The 24,752-nt window shown below is 41.3% G+C and overlaps 1 non-coding gene across 1 annotated transcript; it reads left to right on the top strand.

Annotated features, from left to right (window-relative positions):
- Nucleotides 1-1,824: 1,824 nt before the first annotated feature.
- LOC111875502 lies at nucleotides 1,825-1,932 on the top strand. Its single transcript, XR_002844739.1, has one exon. It is a non-coding gene; the product is annotated as a U6 spliceosomal RNA (small nuclear RNA).
- Nucleotides 1,933-24,752: the final 22,820 nt, after the last annotated feature.

Below are 24,752 nucleotides of genomic sequence, written 5' to 3'. Positions count from 1 at the left end.
TTATTATTATTATTTGTCGTTCACTTCACTCATGGAGCTGAGCCCTTCTTGAGAAGCCGCCAATCATGCAGGTACTCAAGAACTTCCCAGCATTTTATGGAACCCGAAAGTTCATTACCATGTTCACAAGATCCCTCCACTGGTTCCTATCCTGAACCAGATCAATCCAATCTATATCCATTCTATATCTCTAAGATCCATTTTAAGTTTGTCCACCCACCTGCGCCTTGTTCTTCCCAGTGGGCTCTTTCCTTCTGGCTTTCCCAGCAATATCCTATATGCATTTCCCCATTTGTGCTACATGCCCTGTCCATCTCATCCTACTTGATTTGATCATTCTAATTATACTTGGAGAAGAGTAAAAGTTATGAAGCTCCTCATTATGCAATTTTCTCAAACCTACTGTCATTTCATCTCTCTTCGGTCCAAATATTTTCCTCAACACCCTGTCCTCAAACACCCTCAGTCTATGTTCCTCCCTTAATGTCAGAGACAAATTTCCCACCCATACAGAACCATAGGCAAAATAATTTTTTTTATGTTCTAATTTTTATGTATTTGGACAGCAGAAGAATAGACCAAAGATTCTGTACTGAATGGTAGCAAGTATTATTCGCGTTCAATCTTCTCTTAATTTCCTCCTAAATCAGGATTTGATTTGTTATCGTCGTTCCCTAATATCTGAACTGTCCCACATTTATTTTTAATATTATCACTAGTGCAAAATCTGAATTCTACGGAATATGAATGTACGTATACAATTTTTTCTCTCTCCGCGTAATGGCTGGCGCTGTTGACTGTGGTGAATTTTTATTACTGTTCGCTCTGCCGTGGTTTGGCTTAGTTTGTTTGTGTGCGTATGTTTGATTCCATATTTACGCGTGCTCGTTTTTTAATTGACATTTTCGTTGTTGGGTAAGCACGAAAATAAATGAAGGAATGGATTGAATTGTTATTATTACTATAAATTGATTTATTTGAAAACTTAATTGTCTCTTGTCAAATTTTATATTAGCTGTGGTTCTTTCGATAATTAAAACATTAGTTTTCATTGCAAATGTATATATTTTATTTTTTCCACTTCTTAACAATAACTTCGATCTGTAGATTCTAAAGGTTTCTGACGTTGGTATATAATATTAAGAATTACTGGGAGTTTTCGGACTTTGTCCAGTATTCTATGAACTAGAAAACAACGTTTCGGAAACTAGATCTGTTTACGTCCTCATGTGAAGGGGAGACACCTACTCTGTTGGGTCCCTTATAAAGAGGTAACCTCAATCACATGATCAATATCCAGTTATTGAGGTTAGAAATAAACATGACGAATACATTTCTCATACTACTTGGTAAAAATAAACAACACAGACTATATAAAACTCCTTCTCCTCTGATATAAACGCCTACTGATTTTTCATAGAAGCTGACGACTTGATAGCGGAAATGCATGTTACTTAATTTACAAAATAAACTGTGTATAGGAGAGAGGTAATTGGAGTTCGATCAATCCATTAATACTGAAATCTTGCGATTTAAAATTAATTCAAACCAAAATATTCAGTTTCTGCATGTTTTGGCCACAGAACCATCACCCAGAAGCATTAACACATGATTGAATTATGCAACTCATTTTCACTTTGTGTCCACTTGCTCTTATTTTTGAATGGGGCGTTCTACTAATTTTTATGCTGATCTATTTCCAAACGTTCGTGAATAATTAATTATAATATTAATTCAGCTCGACTAACTTATACCTATTTCCTTTTAATGAATTATTCAGTACTAATATAATACGGATTAAATCATTTTCATTGGAATGTAAGCTTAACTTGCTTCTGCGTTACATGTACTAAAATGGGAACGATACAGAGATAATTGGCATGGTCCCTACGCAAGGCTGACACGGGACAGAGTGAAGAGTTTCACATTTTTGGTGTCGATTATGATAAAAAAAATTAGGAGCAGGAAGCAAATGTCGGAAATATTCCTTTGTATACAGGACTACCCAGCTCTGGAACCAACTACCTGCAGCTGATTTAGGGACCCTCTCCTGTAAAACCAAGTAATTTTAGGAAAATGTTTAGGAAAGTGGTAAATAAGGCAAAGTGAAGGTGTGGGGGAAATCATAAAAAATGCAGTGAAGTGAAGTGGAGGGGAAGGGAAGTAAATTGTGGTGAGGATGTGAAGGGTGTGTAAATGTAGTGAAGTGGAATGAAGGGAAGGCCATGGTGAAATGTTAGTGCATCAGATCATGGCATTGCGTATTCCATTACTGTTACTTCTTTATAGTGTAGTATGTCTGTTTTTATTAATATTAATTTATGTAATTGTAGTTTTAATTGTATTTGTAACTGTATTTGCACTGTATTCAATATGTGTAGTATGTCCTTTATAGTTGTGGTGTGTTGTTTTGTGTGATGTATGTATTAATATTAATTTATGTAATTGTAGTTCTAATTGTATTTGTAACTGTATTTGCACTGTATTCAATATGTATAGTGTGTCCTTTATAGTTGTGGTGTGTTATTTTCTGTGATGTATGTTATTTATGCGTTGTGTCTTATTGTAGTACCACTACCACCGGCTAAAAGCCCATTTGCAGTTGAAACAAATAAATAATAATAATAATAACGTCCGAACAGATGTAGGGCACAGAGTTGTGTATTTCTGTTACTAATATACATATTTTGAATATCATCCGTAGGTAGTGGCATTATACGTACGTTTCTGGGGTTTGCATTCCCTGACTTCTGACCGGTGTGGTGGACTAACGAATGTTGTGTTAACTTATGGGACGTATAGATGTTGTTACGTACTGTTGCTAGGCTGCCGTACAGCCTTCACATTGTCACGAAGGCTATATCATTAAATGATGGAATGACCGATAAACGTTGAATTCAAAATGATTCGAAAGGAAGTGGTAGTGGCCCAATTGAAATACTGTGCCAAATCTTATAAATAAAATACTAGCATACTCAGCCCAAAAAAAAAATTAAGCAAAACCAACTGCGCCGTACTCAATATTCAAACCAGATACGTACAATTCAGATTCACCCTCAGCAAAATCAAAGGGAGTGCGATTAGGTTCAGCCAAACAAGAAATTAGGAATTAAGGAAGATCACGAAGAATCTCAGAATAACAGCTGTTCTCGGCGAAATTCGAACCGGGAGCCTCCCGAATGCAAGACTAGAGGGTTACCGCTTGATCTGAATGAGATAAATACAGCTGAACCACATACAGTGGTTGGATAAAAAGTAGTGGCAGCACTGCTGTAACATGAAAGGTGTGCTTCAGGCGGCACTAGCGCCGTCTGTAGCTGTAAGCAGAAGTTCAGTTGAAGTAGTGCAGTGAGTGGTTCTGGTTGTGTTTCATTGAGTTGCATTGTGCATTATCTTGAAGTGCAGGAGCCCAGTTCAAGCACCCTAACAGCATGTTTACGAAACAAGTACAACGCTCCTGGATAAGAATTGAAGTTGCACGAGGTCGTAGTGCACAAAACTGTTATCAGGGACTGCGAGAAGCATGTGGTGATGCTGCTTTGCCATATCGCACAGTGGCACGATGGGTGAAATTGTTCCGTGAAAGGAGGGATGCCGTTCAGGACAGCCGTCGTTCAGGACGACCCCATGTTGGCAAACACACAATTCAACTTCTTGCTTCTTTGCTGGATGTCGATCGTCGATGGGTTGCGCGGGAGATAGCTGCTGAGGTATGTCACAAAACCGTACTCCACATTCTGCACGATATTCTTGGATGCCGCCAAATTGCAGCTCGTTGGCTACCCCATAAAATGTCCGAGGTGCAACAATGACAACGTTATGCAATTGCACAGGACTTGTTGGACCAGTACCAGAGGGAAGGTGACGACTTCCATGGAAGGATTGTCACTCTGGACAAAACTTGGGCTCGCTCATACGAACCGCACTTGAAGCGACAGTCAAATGAATGGATGCATCCTGGCAGTTCGACAGTCGATTTTGATATCTTTTTCGAACCATCTCTTGAAGAAATGAATCTAGGAAATGTCTGGTTCCGACAGGATGGTGCCACGGCCCACACAGCCTCAAGGCAGAGGTTTTTAAACATCGCCCCACAAACCTGCTTCAGGTGAAGAATGTTATTCGGCAGGAAGTAGCCCAAATTCCGGTGCACATGTTGGAACGTGCAGAGGGGAACTTCAGAAAACGGTTGCATCAGTGCATAGAGAACGGTGGCCACCACCTNCTGCTCTCTGCATTCCAAGCCATTTAACTGCTCTGAAGATGGAGGCGATACGTTCCTCCGAAACGTCGGCCAAAACGAAGAATACACGGCACCTAAACCCAGAAGACGACTTTCTTCATAGTCATCGCCGTGAAAACCTCAAAACTTAAAATTTTTCTTTTATTCGCCTTCAAAAAAAGGAAGTTTCTGCGCCCCACTCTGTATTACACTGCCTATAGAAGAAGAGAAACGTTGAGCAGTGTTTAATGAATTAGAGCAGAGCAAGAGTGACATTAAGAAGGAAGTTTGGAAAACAAATAGGGAAGGACACACCTCTGGGAGTTTAAATGTGGTCAGAAAACCGACACTACGACAGCTAATGCTAGGCTCTGGTTAATGCGAGGAACTACGAACGACGTATCCACGCAGCGAGAAAAGGTCATTCCTCAGACCATTAGTTAGAGTAAAAGGGGGAGGTCATGTCCGAAGTGAACAACTTCTCCGGAAAATTGGGGAAGACAGTATGATCCACGAAATTGGGAACTACAGTCAGAAATGGAAGGAGCATATGCAACGGACTCCAACAGATCATATAACCAGAGCGGCGATTATGTCCAGCGAACGACGATCAGCGTCTCAAAGTGTTCTCTGCTCCGTGAAGTTAACGACGTTCCTTCTGAAGAAAAGCGAACTAACACAATCACGCCATAATTTGAAAATTTCGCGTGATACTTGCTGCAAAATTTAGTAATCTGATGTTCGAAAGAAAAATTTGTTAAATCTTCTATGGCAGTCGATTAAATAAACTATTCGGCGATTACATTTTAATTGACACCTTATATGATTATCAATATACAATAATTACAACTGATAACATGACGATAAGCTCTGACTGATCAGACCAAAGCATGGCGTGCTAGTTCAGCTTGCAGCCCTATTCCATTATAACAATGCAGTATTCGGTGGTTATCACCGATAACTTTGGATAACACAACCCCGTTATCATAATCCTCTCGTTGCATGTCCCACGATTCATTGCATGCCGAGGGAACTGTCCACAAGCAAATAATTCAGCAGTTTCCCTACACACGGAACAGCAGGATAACGCATGAGATTTGGCCCTTCATTATCTGATATACTTCCAAATATATCACATTTACGTCTTTGTGGTCTGCTCTTTCTTAGTCTGCTGTATTGATTCAGTTCAGTGTAATCAGATTCTGTGTCTCCTGTGGGATTAGTGAAGGTGATACCAGCAACATATTCATGCAACCTATAACCTGTAATGTTATGTTACGAATTGGAGCAGTGTTTCTCAGCCGATGGGTGGCGAAGCAGAATATTAGGTCTCGAAATTAAGAACTTCCATAAGTAAGGTAAAATTAAAGCTATCGCTGCATCAGGCCGTGGAGGCCCACAGCGTTGTGAGACGTCGAGGCTCCCACATTTTCTCTAGACAATCGGAACACAGATGGCAGTGAAGTTATCAGCCTTACGCACCGGCCTCCCATTACCCCCATCCTCCCAGGAAGATTTATGGTACTCGTTTCTGATAGAGACTGAGTCGACCCCAGGGCCATAGTGCGGCTGGAAGGATTAGGTCAATTGAAAAGCTCAATTACCAATCGGGAATCGATCCCGCGACCTATCGGCTTGTAGCATAATGTCTCAACCAATATAACATTAAAGTGTACACAATTTAAAAGTCACACTTTTTGTAAAAAGATAAACTATGTTGCATAATTATAGCTATGGTGGGACTACGGTTTTTTGACGAAATATCCTGTGGGACGCAAGATGCGGAATTTTAAATCTATGCATTAGAAACTTTGAATTTAATACATTTCTGTCGTAATGTAATTATTCGAACTCAGGAAAGCAGATTATCTACTTTTGGACCCAGAATTTAATCTAATCGACTAAATAATTGAACAGTCTAACACACTAGCCCATGAACTAGTTTGGATTTCATTGTTCGATTAAAAATATATATTATCTAAATATGATAATAAGTTGGCCCTGTTCTTAACTAATTAAGCACTTCGCCATTAAGGCGTATTGGGGAGTGGATATATAGATCAACATTTCCTTAACCTCGGGGCGAGCTAGAGGTGAATTGTCAGCTTCACGCCCCGGAGGCTTTACCTCTGGGGAAAAAGCCCCCCGAACCCATTGAATATGAAGTTGAGTGGGCCCCAGAACCGGTCTGGACGACGTGGATGAGAGTTCTTTAAACGTTGTTGTCACGTGTAGTAGTCCTGTTAATGAATCTGTTAGTAAACCACAATTAAATAAATTTCTGTCGGATTTGAAGTTCGCTCAGTGGTTGTTGTCAACGCCATATACTCACAGTGCATGTTTCCTGCTTCATGCTGGTTTCTTGCTCGGCCTCTTATTCAGTCACGTTCCTCGAAAACATCGGTTGACTTTCATAGGATTACGCGACTCTGTATTCCAGAAGATTAATCTTCACAAATAAATTTTCGTTCTTTATTGTGGCACATTTTCTCAAAGCAGAAACTCTGGAGCCAGAGAAACAGCCGTTGGTAGCGAACGTCCTGAATCAACAGTTTCTGGGCAACGGTTAGGAAAAACGTTCCCTCTGCAACGGATACGCATGCAACAATAGAGGTACCATTGGGAACTTTGTTTTCTTGTCGGTCCATATAAATGGGTTATAAGGAAAACAACTAGGGCAACCAAGTCAAATCTGTACGATATTTTGTGCGGAAGAGAGTCAGTCGGAAGGGAGTCGCCATGCAGACAAGACTTTAGTGCGGAATCTGAAGAATTTCCACTGTTATAAGCCGTTACTAGGCAACGTCTGGTGAAGTCACAGTAGGCTGGAAAAGACTTAGATTGTGTTGTGGTGGTTTGTGAAGTGTGGAGATTAGCGATGGTGCTGTAATTGCTTGTAGTTCCGTGTTGTTTTATAAGTGGTCAACAAATCCAATATCCAATCCAAGACCCCGCCGATTTGCTCTCCATGCTATTTAGCATTGTTTAATGGCGTGAAAAGAACGTAAAGGAGAATCTGGCCATGTGGCAGGTTAGGCCATTAGGTCTTGAATTTTTACCGCTGAGCCTCGGGTTCGACCCCGGCTGACTTCATGTGAGGTTTTTGGTACACGAATTGGCAGGATTTTCTTCGAGTTCAGTTTTCTTTACTGCTGATCATAGTGTCACTATTTCTTTACACTTACGATCATATAACTCCCCTGAGCTCTGTGATTGGTATGACCAAGCAGTATATTTATCATATTCACAGTGGCACTCTGGTTGTTACACAGGAAGGAAGTTAACTTCTTTTAAATGTAACTGATCTTTTTTTTTCCCCCTTGGCACTACAGCCCCAGTGGGCCTAGGCCTACCTCCATGAACTTCTCTGTTCACAACTGATCATTTAGTGCTTTTAATTTAAAATTAACGAGTTATTTAGGTTAGCTCTTTCAAACGGTTCCAACATAGTAAGTGTTTCCTACTCTTTCACATGCAGACGGATAGAGGTCAATTTTCCTAAACGTGTGTTCTTCAGAATACAGGACGATGGACAAAGTCCAAAAACCCAGTAGTCTCGAACACTTCCCACTGTCGTTTATTGTTGCCATCTTCTTTTTCTGTTCGTAACTGCTGCCAACCATGACTTTCACCATACATAACAATAGAATAGCAAACGTTATCCTTCCATATATAAGAGAAGAGCCGAGATCCAGAACCGAACTTCAGTCTCTGTAACACATATTGAAGTTACGAAAACAGTTTGATGACCCCAGTTCTTATTGATGTCCCTACGGTATCAGGGACTGCCGCCGTCGACTGCCTTCCTGGATATCCCTATAACGTGATTTAAAGGCGCCTTTCCGTCGCCATCTTAGGAAATAGCTCAGATAACCTAGTTCGACCTACATCATAACGTATAGTTCCTATCTTTCTTCTCTCATTTCTCTTTTCTTCCTCCCAAGAGGAAACGTACGTAACTAACATCTCTTGCACTATAAAATCTACAATTTCGTTTCGAATTGAGGAAAGAAACTCGTGCTCATGCACATTTTATAAAATTTCTTTCTGTAGGTGATGTAATAGCTAGTTTTACGTAACGATGAACTCATGAAGGTGACTTAGTGTTACTAGGTTAGGAAGCTGTAGGAGGCCATGATAAGGTGACCATTTTGCTAGAAACTTAGCAGAAGAGGAATACGTTCGTCTAGAAGCTCCTTGGTAAACCGTCATTTGAAACACCGCAAGAATATGGAAAGTTAACAATAAGATATATTGTAGGCAAAAGTGTTGTGAGGGTTAGAGGTGCATAGAAATGGTTTAGGATTCTATCCATTGGCAGGGTTTCATATTAAAGATACTGAACTCTCGGCTTCTTGTAAAGTTCTTGTTAGTAGAACTTGGCGTCTTAAGAGAAAGGCGGAGGAGGCCTTCCTTGGCTTAGAGACTAGTTGGAACCAGTACCATTAACACATGGGAAGCTTCAGTATTTGTAGAATACGAATCGCCAACTCTCAGCTGTAGATCTCTTATTGCATACCATTAGCATAATTTTTGCTGTTATCTTTCAGGAAAGGAAACACTGTAATATTAATAATTATAGTTGAAAATATAGGCTCAGAGTTTTATTTGGGAAACTTGATTATTCTTTACGGCATTCATAGATGAATGGATAATGTTATGATTACAAACATTATGTTTCTGGGCATTATACGTCGACCTCATTTTATCTAAAACACCTTCAACACCGTCCTGTTTATATTTCAAAACACAACGTTACGGAGACTGGGTTATGTCTCCATCTTCAGTTAATACCTACTCAGCTGGACCCAATCGATAGCTCTAGTCCCTGTCTCCGGAGTTACACCATACTGTTTAAATTTCAAAACTGAACGTTCCGGAGACTGGATTGTGTCTCCGTTATGTTAAAACCTACTCAGTTTTGCTCAATCGATAGCTCTAGTCCATATCTCCGAAGTTACACCGTCCTGTTTATATTTCAAAACACGACGTTTCGGGGACTGCTACGTCGAGCGAGGTAAGAAAATATTCATCAATTGTGGATGCATACCGATGTGGAGGGGAATGTAACCGTCTATTTCACTACACTGTCCTAGCACCTGTGTGGATATATTGATGAAAATCAGGCAGGAAATTACAGGACATTGCGTGGAGTAACTTGCATTGAGAATTGTGTGAAAATCAGACATTTCGTTCGATATTTATCACAGCACACGTGCGTTGAGACTACAAAATTTAACCTATAAGTACGGAATCTCAACCTCATGCCAAAGAAGTATAGGACTTTGGACGACCCTGAGTAGGGGACTTATGCAGTAGCTACAAGCCTTTGTCCTTTGTAACTCAACACCTGTAGTTTGTTGTTACTGTGTCCTTTCTGTTGTTGCATATCTCTGCGAAGTAGACGGGTGTCTTGTTCTGCCTCTGTGAGACTGATAAGGCAAGTTTGAGGAATCCATCTTTCATATTATGGAGATAATGTCAGGAACATGTTAAGTTTCATTCTTGTGTGTGCGTGTGAAGGAAGAAAGTTATGTCAGTGCTCTACCTCTGTCCGATAAAGTCTTAAACGGAATTGCTCCCTGCAGGACAAGAAGTCGGTAGAAAAGGCAAGTGTTAGCAGGGGTGTCGTCGGAAGGGTGGTACAGTTAAGACTAGATTTTCAAGTGAAAAGTTCCATCTTTTCGGAAAGTCAATCGACTTTTCGGAAGAACGTATCGCCTCCATCTTCAGGTTTGAAGAATAAGCCAAGCAAAAACCAACGTCAAGAAGGTAGAAAGCAAAGAATCTGCTATGTAAGATTTGAGGCTTTCACGGCGGTGACTATGAAGAAAGCAGTCTTCTGAGATTTGTCACCGTGTATATGTGGTGTTAACCGACGTTTCGGAGGAACATATCGCCTCCATCTTCAGGATAGAAGAAAAAATATAAGAAATCTGCAAGCGAAGAGACCGTGAGAACCGGTAAAAGCTGCTTTTACCGGTTCTCACGGTCTCTTCGCTTGCAGATTTCTTATATTTTTTCTTCTATCCTGAAGATGGAGGCGATATGTTCCTCCGAAACGTCGATTAACACCACATATACACGGTGCCAAATCCCAGAAAACTGCTTTCTTCAAAGATTCTGCTGTCTCCGAAACGTCGGTTGATTTTCAACGGAATACAAGACGTTATATTCCAGAAGATACGTGTATAACTCTTCGTAACTACCACTGTGAGAGCCTGAAATCCTACATTAGGATTTCCAGTGTATGTGGTGTAATGGTTGGCACAAAATGCGGAACCTCAGAAAGCAGTGAAACCTCTCTATCTATGGCTCTGCAGTCCTTTTTGGGGCCTTGGCCGCTTTTTCAGTTTCTTAATCCTACACAGAATCAGTAGGACTCCTTGGACGAGCGATCAGCCCATTGCAAGGCCTCTACCGCACGCAGGACAACACAAAAACAGAATAAACACACACACATACATACATGCCTTGAGTGGGATTCGAACCCACGATCCCAGCGTTCGCGAGAGCGAAGACAGTTCATGCCTTAGACTTCACGGCCACTGTGATCGGCAGTGAAACTTAAACAGTATCTTCCTTCTTTCTTCCACGTCGACGGATTACGTATGCCCTTTGCCCTGTGCCTATACAGAATTAATTATAAAATTATAATTTTATTCAGAACCTGTAGAACTCCTTGGACGGGTGATTAGCCAGTCACAAGGTCACTACACAAATACCCAGTTAATTCAGACAGATATCCATGTCTCTAATGGGATGTGAACCCACAACTACAGTGTTTAAGCGGCCGAAGGTATTACATGCGCCATAAGGGTTGACCACTCTGATTGGCCTGATTACAATTTTTTGGTATATGTACTGAAGGCATTGCTGCATTGTAATGAAGGCAAAGTGACAAACATATCCACACACATGAACCAGATAGAGGTACGGAGCTTCTGAGTCACGTGTTGGCGTTTCGTGTTTAGAAAGTCGCTTTGCTTCCTGGAAGCCGAGTTAATGTGCACAAAATTTTCCTCAGGCGCTACAGGCTTATCACAGTTACTCTTCACATTCTTTGAAGAAAACTTCATTCACAAATCAACGTAAAATTTCTGGTTCTGTGTAATATAAGCAATAACACAAGCATTGTTAATTAAATTAAGAATTAATTAACCTGTCAGTCAATAAGTCATTTGCAATTTCACGAATGTATAACAGGTTTGATTATCATTCATATCAGTTACCAATCCTATGTTAATTGCACGGAACCACACATAAACACGTCGTGCGCACATGTGAATTTCAAACACGCCTGCACTTTCAGTGAAACGATGTCCTGAAAAGGAATACAAGATTAGATTATTACAAAATAGCATTATTATTTAGTCCTGGTGTTAATATAGGAGCAGGGTTAGCGTATTTGGTATAGAGAATGGCTACAGGCTTGACGCCCTAGGGTTCGGAATTCGAGTCCCAGTATGGTAAAGAATTTTCTCTTCTCCACATCATCCAGACCGGCTAAACTCCTATCCAATGGGTACCGCGGCTTTTTCCCCAGGGGTGAAGCGGCTGGGGCGTGAAGCTGACCACTCTCTCCAAATAATGCCGGCGTCAAGAAAATGTGGATCTATATATCTACTCCCCCCTACGCCTTCATGGCGTATTCTTAATTAGTTAAGCAAAGAGATAATTTTATCTTTTTGCCTTGTGTTAATTTATTGTAGATATAGCCTCATTTCGTTGTTAATTAGTCTCATTCCTAATATTTCGCAGTCTGTTGGCCGAAATATGCACTGGAATTTCGTAAATACAGCAACGTAAGTGTAAGGAGCCTGTTTTTTCTATAAAGCATAGAGTAATATATTACATTAGGCCGCGCTATAGCTCAAGCGGTTAGTCGCTGGTTTCCCATTGCGGCGGCCCGGGTTAAATCCCGGGTCTGCTCAAGTGGGATTTCTGGTGGGCAAAGTGGCGCTGGGGCGGGTTTTCCCCTAGTAGTTCGGTTTCCCCTGCCAATCTCATTCCTCCAAATTCTCCATCATCATAATCACCCGGGGCAGGCTACAATAGGCCAATCATTGGTCACCGTGCATAGTGGACCCAGTTGGACTCCACCCCCACTAAGCGAATATATTACGTCCCGTTAAGTGTTCAGTATACGTATATTATAACTGAATACAGAAATTCTGAATGGTCGTAACATATACTTCCTTTGACTTGTTAAAAATAGTAACAAATTACCTAGTTCCATATAAACTAGAGCAGAAGACTGCGTCTCGATTATGTACAGACATCTCTCCTTACAACTCTACAGCCCTTTTGTCGGACCGTGGCCGCTTCGTTAGTTTCTTAATCCTATACACAGTCGGTAGGACTCCTTGGACGGGGATCAGCCCGTCGCAAGGTCGCTATCTACACACAGAACAACTCAAACAGAATTAACGCACATGGACATCCATGCCTCTAGAGGAACTCGAACCTACGATCCCAGTTTTCCAGCGGGGCAAGACAGTTCATGCCTTAGACCTCGCGACCACTGAGATCGGTGTATATATGTCTAGATCATATAAATTCTTGTAAAAAATCTGTTATTCGTGTCTTATGTTACAAGCTCTTCATTACGAGTACATTTTCAATTGTTTTGATTCTGCAGGTAAGTACCCATCGTCTGACCTCAGATGCTTACTTCGAGAAAGAACTTAGCAGTCCCTGCATCCAGACTGTGGGAAACGAACCAGGTTTTGTTTATAGTTGACTCATCCTAGGTGAGTAATACCATAATACAAAAATATAATTAACTCCATGAAGCAGAGTATTTTTTTGATTAGCTGGTAGTTGTTTATGTGGTCAAGAAATGTCATATCTTCAGTGGAGCACAGAAATTCGTGGTCATAAGTGCCGACCGCCGGACTCTGTACTGTGACAGTTTATTTTACTGATTCGTAAATCTCTAAACTGGGCCCCTCCATTGACTTTAATCGACCGACACGTTATATGAATTTGTCATCGTCAATATGTGTTGTAAGTTCCTCAGTCTTACCAGCTTTCACTTCATTAAACAGAACAAACTATGATACTTAATTGTGAAATAGTACACGCCTAGCCACGTAGGCTGCACTTCAACACACCAAACTTTTCTCGCATGCAACGCGTTTTGACGTAAAACACAGTCAGTATTAAGGGTTTACATAAATTTAATGTGTTGGGTTATGGAATTGCCGGTCACGGTAGCCGAGCGGTCTAAGGCATGTACTGTCTTCGTTCGCTCGGAAGCCGGGATCGCGGGTTCGAATTCCACTCAGGCCTGAATACTTGGTGTGTATATGTGTTTGTGCTGTCGTGTGCTTAAGTAGAGGACTTGCGACGAGCTTATCACTCGTCCAAGTAGTTCTGCCATCTCTAAAATTATCAAAATGGATAAAACAACCTCGACACCGTAAGGTATAAGAGGAACGGATTAAGTAAGTGAGTAAGTACATAAGTAAGGATTGTGGAATTAATGCAGTATAATATGCAAATCTTCATTGTACTTGTTACAGTTGCAGTTTTAGCATAAACCATATATGGTTAAATGCACTCGATTAAAATATTTTCGCATATTCAGAAATGACATTATGTTACTTAAAATGTGATTCATTAAAGAAACTCTTCTTGGGCTATCGCCCCTGTGAATTGGTTACAAATAACCAACGTTTTAAGGATCATCTCTGTTCCACCATGAGCGTCTGATTGTAAGGGTCAGACCCTGGTGATGAGAACTGAGATGGTCCCTGAAACGTACGTAATTTTCAAGTTACAATAACATGTTGTCACTTATTCTGCAAACTCGTCAAAATTTTAATGAGTTGCGGATTTATTGGATAAGTTGTTTATAATTACAATTACAGTTACTCAAAAATAAAGTCTTCCACACGATGCAAACTGACCAGTCTGCCGTCTCTCGAATTTCGTCTTCGCTCTGCATTTCTGTATTCAACTGCTATTCTATCTTCCACTGATCTTCTTGTTGGCATGTCTTTGTTGTTTCTTCCTTAGTTCTTATATCTGCTGGTTTCTTCTGCTCTCTTCGCCTCTGTTCCGGTCTCTTCTGTTCTTCCGTCCGCTCGGTCTATTATATTCGACAGTCGGACGGTCTAGAAGACATCTTGTTCAAGGGTTCTCTTTCGCGTTTTTCGACGCAACGGTAGCTAGTGTATTGGTTACATCGGGATCTGAACTAGTTCTGGTTTTCATTTCCATGGTAATGTTCTGTTACATACGCGTTGTTGCGTGAACATGTTCAATTGTCACCCAGACAATGATGCGTTTACTGCTCTTATTGTAGCAGAAATGTGACTACCGAGCCGTTGTCTAGCAATGGACGCCCGTTCTGAATCCGATATTCCGGCTTTTAGACGGAATGTCACAATATTGTCACGTATTCTAGTAACACGACAAGTAATTAATGGGTTCCCGATTAAGTGAATCGATTTATTGGATATTCACGAGGCGGAACTACAGTTTAGTTGTAACACAATCTTACTGTAACCATAACATGTCGTAACTGTGAACAATGGTAACACTCTAAATGTTACTGTAACTACACCATATAAAATGAAGACTTCAATTCTGACTTCTGACTTCTGTTTGTCTTCTGTCGTATTCTTTCTCCTGGATTCTCATCTGCAGTAATTTCTAATAATCTTCTAGTAATCCTCTTGAGGTAGTTTTTGGCGTACCGAATAGAGGACACCGGGTGGAACAGTTGATTTCTCTGTTGTCATGAGAACATCCTTCCCGTTTCTGCGAGAAGAATGTTTACCTAGCCGCTGTAACGGAAACCTGCTTCTGTATCCGATGCCTAGGAGACGTCTTCAGTAGTTCCTCTGTTGTCGTGATTATTGAGATCTTCGCTACTAAGTAAACGAGGTTCTATTGTTAACCGCGTTACACGGGGTTTTCTGGTCCCATATCTTAATGCCCCCCTCATGGTGAAGGGGCTTGAGTATGCCAAGGACCCTGAGAGCTATACCAGCGGTAGCGTAGCTACTGGCAGGGCCTCCTTTGCTGGACAGGTCAAAGGGTAGGCATCAGACGAAGAGAGACACCAAAAACCAAAAACTGATGCCGGAAGCAGCGTCATCAGCAGCGACTTGAAGCACAGAGCAAATGATGCTCGAGATGGTTCAAGTTCGTATAGCAACAGGCGTGACCAGAGTGGTTTGAACGGCTGTTGTACTGCGATGTGAAAGCAAATGGAAAAACAACCACATTATCACTTTTCCTGGATAGTCTCTTTCCAAAAACAGAGACACCATGTATGCGAACCAGAAGACGTAAGAAGATGCTGGATGACCTTGGGGACGGAAGAGGATATTCTCATTTGAAGGAGAAATCTCTAGATCGCATTAAGTGGAGGAACTGTTTTGGGAGAGACTGTGGACCTGTCGTCTAACAGATTACTGATGAATGAATGAATCTTAGTGCTTTGAGGAACACGTCACAATATATTACTGTCTTATTATTTGTTTCTCTGATAATTTTTCTTGCTCCTTATTCCAGCCGTTCATAAATACAGCGGGGCCAAAATAAATACATACACACTTCAACGTACAAATATCAGGTTAAATAATTTATTGGTATATCTTCGGTTATACTCTGAAAATATCCCTAGATACTCTAACAGAAAAGAGTAACAGGAATCTTCCTGGGGGATAAAGGGCGGCCGGCGCGTAAGGCTGACAACCTCACCGCCATCTGTGAACCGACTGCCCAGATAATGTGGGACCCTCAACGTCACACAACCCTATGGGACTCCATGGCCTGTTACAGGGATAGCTTTAGCTTACCTTAATAAAGGTTATCTAAACATCTTCAGAGTTGAGCCGTAGACATGCCAATAAATTATATAAGCAGATATTTTATACGCTGAAGTGTGTATACAGTCTTTTGGCGCGTCTGTATACTCACAGTTTATCTGTATTTTCATCGGGCTTATTGACGTGATTTTCGGAAATCCAACGCAGAAAATCTGTAACTTTATGCAGTAAACCAACAGAGACAAAGAAACATTTTTTCCATGAGGGCCGTAGGGCGCACAAAAACTTGTATCTAGTTGGTATACAGGCACTGTCCCGGGAATGAAACGGCCGTAGCGTGAAGCTGATCACTCACCTACATTTAGTGCCAAGGTTAAGAATTCATGGTACTGTACCTCCATTGCCTCACACGTCTTCGTGATATGAGGCTTAGTGAAGCACAGTGACAACTTTATGTTCATATTCATCAGAGGCGGAGGGCGGGACACTTTCAGCTTGAAGTGCGGTTACTTCAGCTTCTGAGTTGTTTGTGGTCCCTACATACCATTCAATATAAGTAAAAAGTAAGTAAAGGTATCCCTGTAACAGGCCGTGGAGGCCCATAGGGTTGTGAGCTGTTGAGGTTCTCACATTTTCTCTAGACAGTCATTTCATAGATGGCGGTAAGGTTGTCAGACTTACGCGCCGGCCGCCATTTACCCGCAAGAATATTCCTGGTACTCATTTCTGTTAGAGACTGAGTCGACCCCCAGGCCATAGTGTGGCTCAAGAATTAGGTAAATAAAAAAATCCACCTCATCGGGATTCGATCTCACGACCTTCCGGCTTGTAACATAGTTTCTGAATCAACTACTCCATCGCGTGCCCCACTATTCAGTATACGAGTATATTTGTTAAAATTTGAAATTTTACCACGAAAATGCAATTGATTTTTTAGTTACATCATCAACATAAAAAGAGTAATAAACGTGTATTTCAGAGTTTTAATTACAATCAGCTGAACATTGGGTTATATTGTAATTATCTGCTGTGAATCCCCGTGCCCTTACAGCGGCTTCCCCACTCGTCCGTCAGCGTCAGCAGTGCTTAGCTTGCCTTCGGGAAGGAAAGCAGGAGGGGGAGGTATTTCCGGCGGCACACTCCGCGTTCTGCTGAGCAACGTATCAGTAATTGTACGTAATTCTTGCGTAACAAAACCATGTTTAAGAATTCACAAAGCATGAATATTTTGCTATCCGTAGGTTAGTACGTACTATCATTAATATGTAGGAAGCAAATTTATCATCCCAGCAGAAAAATAAGCTGTATGTTTGAATGATATTTCAAAGTGCAACCCGAACAGGGGTAGCGCAGCTGGTGTAGCGATCTGGACGGCCGAGGGGTCGGAGTTCGAGAGTCCCGGAGGGGGATTTCTTGTCTCCACGTCGTCCAGCCCAGCTTCCCATCAAATGTGTACAAGGAGTTCTAACCCCAGCGGTAAAGCGGCAGAAGCTTGAAGCTGACCTATCACCTCCAACTAGTTCCTCGGTCAATAATACCTCGTACATCCACTTTCCCCATCGTCTTCATAGTGTAGTGCTTAATTAGTTAAGCACAGGGACAACTTTTAACAGCAGGACGCAACATCTGGCACAATGACTGTTGGTTCTCGTTATATCATGCTATGATGTTTGCTACTTTCGAAAATCAAAGTTTGCTGTACCGAAATATGGACACTTTTGCAGAATACAGAATTCTATGGAACAAATCTCTGAAGCCGAGCTGGCTAGCGGATCAAGAAACTCCCCGCTTTTCTTGAAATTGAAGGCTCATTACCATGTTCATAAAAGCTCACCACTTGTGACCCCTTCGTGATTCAGAAAAGCCCAGAAGAGATTTGATGTTTTCAAGGAGCTGAAGAATAACGTTGTTGTTTGACAGAGTTCCTTTATCCGATTTATGTCTATTTTAGAACAAGATATTGCCATCTAAGTATAGCTAGTCTGTTTCTTTGTATTAAATACATGTTACTAAAACCCCTAAATGTTTCGGTCACACAAGATCATCATCTTAAAATATTCACAACATAAATTTCATATAAAATGTTAATATTAAAGTTTTAACATAATATCATTTTAACTTTTATGAGAAAGTCATGACATGTGTAGCTTAAACCTTTGTATAGAATATGGCTCTTGAAGCTGAAGTTGAAGATGGCCTTGTGTGACCGAAACATCCCGAGGTTTAGCAAAATGTAATCAATACAAGTTAAATATAAATAGATAGCAATTTATATTGTGTTGGGTGTCGATTCGGAGAACTTACTTACGCACGGAACTGAGCCCTTCTGGAGGAGCCGCCAATTCTGCAGTATAATATTTTAGTCTTCTGGATGGCTAACCATGAAGGCTTCCATCCTCACGATGGAAGTAATGAACTCCCCTCCGTGGCCTGTAGTCCGCTAGCGAACTATACCGACCGAACGACCGCCGCTTATCGACGAAGTTAGTGCCAACTTTTGCGGATAAAGAGTGTCACGTCGTCATCGCAAAACATCCCCACGGCCGTGAATTTCGGTTTTATAGACCGGAGCCGCTATTTTCTTGAAATAGCTCCTCAGTTGTCCTCACAAGGATGAGTGGACTCCGTTCCAGACCCACTACTTCTCAGAAAATTTGGTAGCGCCGGGAATGGAACCCGGGACTTCTGTATCTGTAGGCAGGAGCTCTGGCCAATAAACCACAGAGGCGGTCAGTAGACTTCCCTGCAGTTCTGAAAACATTCTACCAAACTCCATGGTGTTACAAATTAATGTATCCTAGTCCACATTTTCACAGCACTAATTGTATTCCAATTGCGATTGTGCTACAACTTCTAAAAGTCTCAGTTTCCGAAAGAAGTCAGGTGAACGGTAGGGTTACTACAGCCGGTTATAGGAATTTCATTATTTCCCGTCTGCCTGCATATCTTTTCCGCTCCCATAATTTTACCAAGCTTCTTAATGACATTCGAAAACCATGGCTTACTTAATAGCCCGTCAGTGTTTTCCCGCTGCGTCATTAAACTAGACTACGCCCTTTTAACTTTCAACAATTAGTCATTTGATTGTTGTTACAGTAAAATGAGTGGTTGAGAATGGGGCACGATTTGTTTGTCATTGAGAGGGTGGAGTGTATCTATTAAAGTGGGCTATTTATTGCAGATACATACAGCCAAGCACGTATTCGCTTTACATGCATATTAATTCACCCATCTCCGGTGTGGACTGCCTGTATTGTAGTTCTGGATGGAAACACGATGTCGCGCTGTCGATCATTTTGGGCGACATGCTATGCAACTGCTTTTAGGTACCGGTGTGTGTCTGTGCCAAGCGGGACAATGCAGACACATATGTTGCTAATATGCTCCCGCAATCTCTGCGTATTGAGTAATGCCTGTACTCCACGTGAATGTGTATTGAATGCAGATCAGTAGGGTGTATCGAATATGGTTGAAAAGGTGGGAGATATGAACCAGTGAAGTAATTAGAGGGGGGGTGGGGTGCAATCGGAAAATTTAACAAAAAGAAGTGGAAGACTGTGAAGTTTATAGCCGATGTGATGCTAATTCTTTTATTTAACCGTCTCGCATCTAAAATCTTAAAGACTAATGGCATATGCGAAACTTGAGTTTTAAATGTTTTGTGTTGGAATGAAAATTGGCTTCACTAGCTTGAGAAAATTTAAATCTGAAGGCTGATGTAACAGGATGGAGAATGTTGCATAATGAAAACTTATACATTTTTTTTTAAGAATACCCTAATTTTAGGTGTAACACCATGTAATTTGGCAAGAGATAAATACCAACATCTCGGAAGAGCACGCTACTTTCTTCCACTCTGAAGATGGAAGCAGCATGTTTCTACGAAACTACAAAGCATTGTTCATAGTCACCGCCGTGAAAACTTATAATTTTACAAGGCATTAGATTCCAGAGAATAAAATTCTTTATGGTTACCGCAATGATAACCTGCAATTTCGCAATTTTTCTGTAATTAATTTTTGGTCACTGTAGCCGAGCGGCCTAAGGCATGTACTATCTTCGCTCGCTCGGAAGCGGGGATCGTGGGTTCGAATCCCACTCAAGGAATGGTTGTTCTGTGTGTGTATGCGTTTATTTTGTGTTTGTGTTGTCCTGTGTTTAGGCAGAGGCCTTGCGACGAGCTGATCACCCGTCCAGGAGTCCTACCGTCTGTAAAAATGATCATGAAACTGAGAAATCAGGCCTATGCTCAAAAGTGGGAGCAAGAGGAGATAAGAAATTGATATTAGGATAATCATCTCAAGAATAATGGAACGGGTGGGACATGTAACATAGTTTGGAATGAATACTAATGTTTGATAAATATTCCTTTATTATGTTCTGATCCTTTTCTGTGTAACGCAGTAACTTCTGAATATATTGGTAATTGTTTCCAGTACCTAATTAATGTACAGATTAAATAAAAGAAATTCATTTTGTGAGCTTATTATTCCACCGCCTCATTGCTGCTGGTTTCGAAACTCATCAGGAACCCACCGCTCTTGCTGAAACTTTAATAATGTTATTTTCATGAACGGGACAGTGTATCTGCCCACACCCTAATGTTACTTTGTATGTAACTTTTTTGTAGGTATTTTGGAAGTACCCAAATATAATTAATCAAAATATCTGTAATGTTTAGTAACCTGTCTCTTCCAGTCAATGGAAAGAAACTTAAATATAGGTTCTTATATTACTATTAGCCGCAGAAGTTTCAAAACAAATTTAAGGTTCTCTTCTTAACGAATCCAAATATTATATAATNATATATATATACGAAGGTAAGGAAAAATAGATTTATTTTCCAAGATTGTCCTCCGAACAGAGACATACTCAACAGAGATCCAAAATATATTTATCGATATAAGGACCATTAATCGTTGACACGTCTATTCAGCTAATTATTCCATCCAAACAAACACATTTAAGGAAGTAATTTAGTAGACTTTTACTTGTACAGTATTTTCGTAATTGTATGTTAAGGTCGACATTTTGTAGCGCTTAATGGCGATGCTCAATAACTCCGTGGCCTGTAGTCCGCAAGCGAAATATACCGACCGAGCGACCGCCGCTTGTCGGTGAAATAAGTGCCAACTTTTGTGAATAGAGGGTGTTACGAGGTCAGCGCAACGGATCCGTTAATCTCAGTTTTCTAGACCGGAGCCGCTATTTCCTTGAAATAGCTCCTCAATTATCCTCACGAGGCTGAGTGGACCCCGTTCCAGATCCACTACTTCTCAAAAAGTCTGGTAGCGCTGGGAATCGAACCCGGACCTCTGGATCTGTAGCTAGGAACTCTGACCACAAGACCAGAAAGGCGGTCAATGACAATGCTCAATGAATGCTCCTGATGAAAGTTGAAATAATTCGCTTATTTGGCAAGATGCGTCATATAATATGTGGAAATTTGGTAATAATCTTGAGGCACGCATTGTGACTTTTTGAATACATGTACATGTATGCTGAAAATTCTCAATATGGACAGAGTATGGGCTAGACGGCTTTGGTTCCATTCCCAGTAGGGCGAGATTTGTCTCTACTTATCATCGTCCAACCCGAATCTGAGGCCACACTCCCTCCTATGCAGTGGATATCCGGGGCTCTTTCTCCAAGAATAAAGCTGAGTGGGCGTAAAGCTGACTGCCCACTTCTATCCAGTGCTGAAGGCAAGAACGGTGGAGCGTGGAGCTATACCTCCACCACATACGCCTTTATGACGTCTTGCTTAATTAATTAGGCAAAGGGACAAATTTACCGTTACTTTTATATGCTAAAATATTTTGGAAATTAATTAAATGAGTTTATCTTACAGGATATGAAATAAATCTAGTTTGTCGTCCTGAATATAAAGAGTTTGTAATAGGAGTATGCAGAGGAATATCACAGAACTACTGCGGCATAGGTGACAGCAGAACTGAGTATTCATCTTGAGGTCCCTGTTTCCACAGAAACTGTGCGACGTGAGCTTCACAGATCCAACTTCCACGGTAAGGCTGCAATTGCTAAACCTCTGATTATTGGAAGTAACGCTCAGATGTGGAAATGATGGTGTCACGCCCATAAAACCTGGACATCAGACAACTGGAAAAGCGTGGTATGGCCAAATAGCCTTTCGCGCTGTTCCCTACATCAAGAAGAATTTACGTTTTACACCCAAGGAAGCCTACAGTCCGGAATGCCTGGTTCCAACAGTGAAACATGGGGGAGGTTCTGTGACGGTTTGGGCAGCAACATCGTGGTATTCTGTTGGTCCTATTATTACCCTTCATGGCCAAATTACTACAAAGGGTTACTTTGACAGGTTGGGCAATCAGGTGCAGTCCATGTTCCAGACGTTATTTCCGAACAGCGATGCAGTTTTCCAAGACGATAATGCCCCAATTTATACAGCTGGAACTGTTCAGTTATGGTTCGAAGAGCATGAAGATGAACTTGAACATCTTCCTTGCTCCGCACAGTCACCAGATCTGAACATCACTGAACCACTCTGGTCATTTTTGGAGACTAGAGTGAGGAACAGGTTCCCACTTCCAATGTCTCTAAAGCAACCTGAAGATGTTCTTCAAGAAGAGGAGTATGAAATTCCGTTAGAGACTGTTAGAAACTTACACGTGTCCATTCCAAGAACTGCGGCTGTACTGAAGACAAAAATGATCCAGCACAATAATGATGAAGAAATGTGTAGAGTGTCTATAGTTTGGTCCAACCCTTGTTCGTACAGATACATGTTCCCTATTTCGACTGCAATGGCCTTGATGTAGTGTCTGAATCAAAATGGCAACCAAATCGTTAGCAAATGGCTGCCACAATATGGACCATGAAAAGCAGAAACCGGAAATTCTTGTTTTACGACATAAAACAAGAGAACAGTTTCTGTGCAGTTTCCTGTGCAACCGAAGTTACAACAGCAGGCTGATCTCTTGAGTGCCGCACTGCTGACCTCTCCCCCTTCCCCCCCTCCTCGAACTATGTCAGTGATGCGCAATTGCTAGCACCTGGTGCCTGGCGGGTTGCCGTTGAACTGAGGGGAAAACTGTACGTGCTGTGTTGCTGTTAATTATGTATCCTACAGTACAGAGATTGTCTGGCGTGTCCGGGACTCGAGTCTCCCAACAAATTCCCCTTTCTTTTTTTTACAAATCGAACTTATTAGAGCGACACAAGTCTGAAATAAATTCTCTAAAGGGATCAAGCAGCTAACGTCAGTTCTTACTTGTTATGTTCTCCGTTCCCTGGAGGATAGGTTTCACTGCTTTTCTCTAGTAGCTATTCAGAATCGATGGGACGAAAATCTAAAAGAATCCGAAATGCAGTAGCACATGCAGACACGAAATCTTTGTGTATTGCATTGAGACAGCGAAGAAAGCAGAAAATTTGGACGGAAGGAATGCAACTATAGTAGGAAAGGAGAGGAAAGTGTAAAAGGGGAAGAAAAGAAAACGACTGAAAGCAAAGAAAAATGAAATATTGAACTTTGTTAACAATATTTATATAAAGTTGGTAAATGTGAAGTTGTCCCTGTGCTTAACTAATTAAGCACTACTCCATGAAGATGTATGTGGATGTATAGACCAAAGTTTTCTTCATCTCGGCACTAGCTGGATTGAGTGATCAGCTTCACGCCCCGGCTTCTTTACCTCCATGAAGATTGTTGCCGGTACCAATTGGGTAGGAGGCTGGGTGGCCCCAGAGCCAGTCTGGACGACATGAAGGAGAGAAAATTCTTGACCCTTCCGGCATTCGAAATCCGACCCTTCGGTCGCCCAGCCCGTAACGAGTCGCTATACCGACTGTGCTATCCCTGCTCACAATGTTTCTGTAATTAGCCAGATTCTTAGATATTTTAATATTTTTTGAGTGTATGGATATAGGAACAAAACAACGGCATGACGAAAGCTCTGCAAGTAAGAAACTTCACGTTACCACAGCAACAAATTTTCTGAAGTTTCGCAGTAACTCGCTAACGGGGCGCAGCAATTCTTGTTTCGTGTATCGAGTCTATTCTGTGAGTACTCGCGACATTTTTTCGGAATATGTGAAGCGCAAATGTGTTTGTAGCAGGCTTATGCTATATAAAGGAGGCAATATACGATTGGCTATTTGTACATATTATACGTGGGAGATGGCATTAAACGTAGGACTCGACGTGTTATGTTATGACATGTATAACTGGAAAGGAAAACGGGAGAATGCAGGAAATGTTAATAGCAGAAAAACATATATAAGACTGGTGTTACACCAGTAGTTATGCATATTTAAAGATATCCATATAAAATTTCACGATTCTGCACTAAATAAAATCTTGTTGAGTCAATTCCTTACGTTTTCATAATGCTAATGTTTATAATTAAATAGAGACAGTACCCGATAAGGCAGAGGGAGTCGGTATAGCGACTGACTACTGGCTGGGCAACAGAGGGATAGGAGTTCGAGTCCCGGTAGCGTCAAGAATTTTCTCTACATCGTCCAGACCGGCTCTGGGGTCCACCCAACCTCCTATACAATTGGTACCGGGGGCTCCTTCCCCTGGGGTAAAGCATCAGTGACATGAAGCTGACCACACATCTCCAGCTAGTGCCGAGTTCAAGGTAAATGTGGATCTATAGATTCACGCCCCCATACTCCATCATGATGTAGTTTTTAATTAGTTAAGCATACGGACAACCTTACTTTTTTACCTTAATCTTCCTGGGGGGGTGAAGGAC

Source organism: Cryptotermes secundus, unplaced genomic scaffold (genome assembly GCF_002891405.2).
Source record: "Cryptotermes secundus unplaced genomic scaffold, Csec_1.0 scaffold358, whole genome shotgun sequence".
In the NCBI taxonomy this organism is placed as follows: Eukaryota; Metazoa; Arthropoda; class Insecta; order Blattodea; family Kalotermitidae; genus Cryptotermes; species Cryptotermes secundus.
Note: the sequence above shows the minus strand (reverse complement) of the source record. Positions and strands in the feature narration are given on the sequence as shown.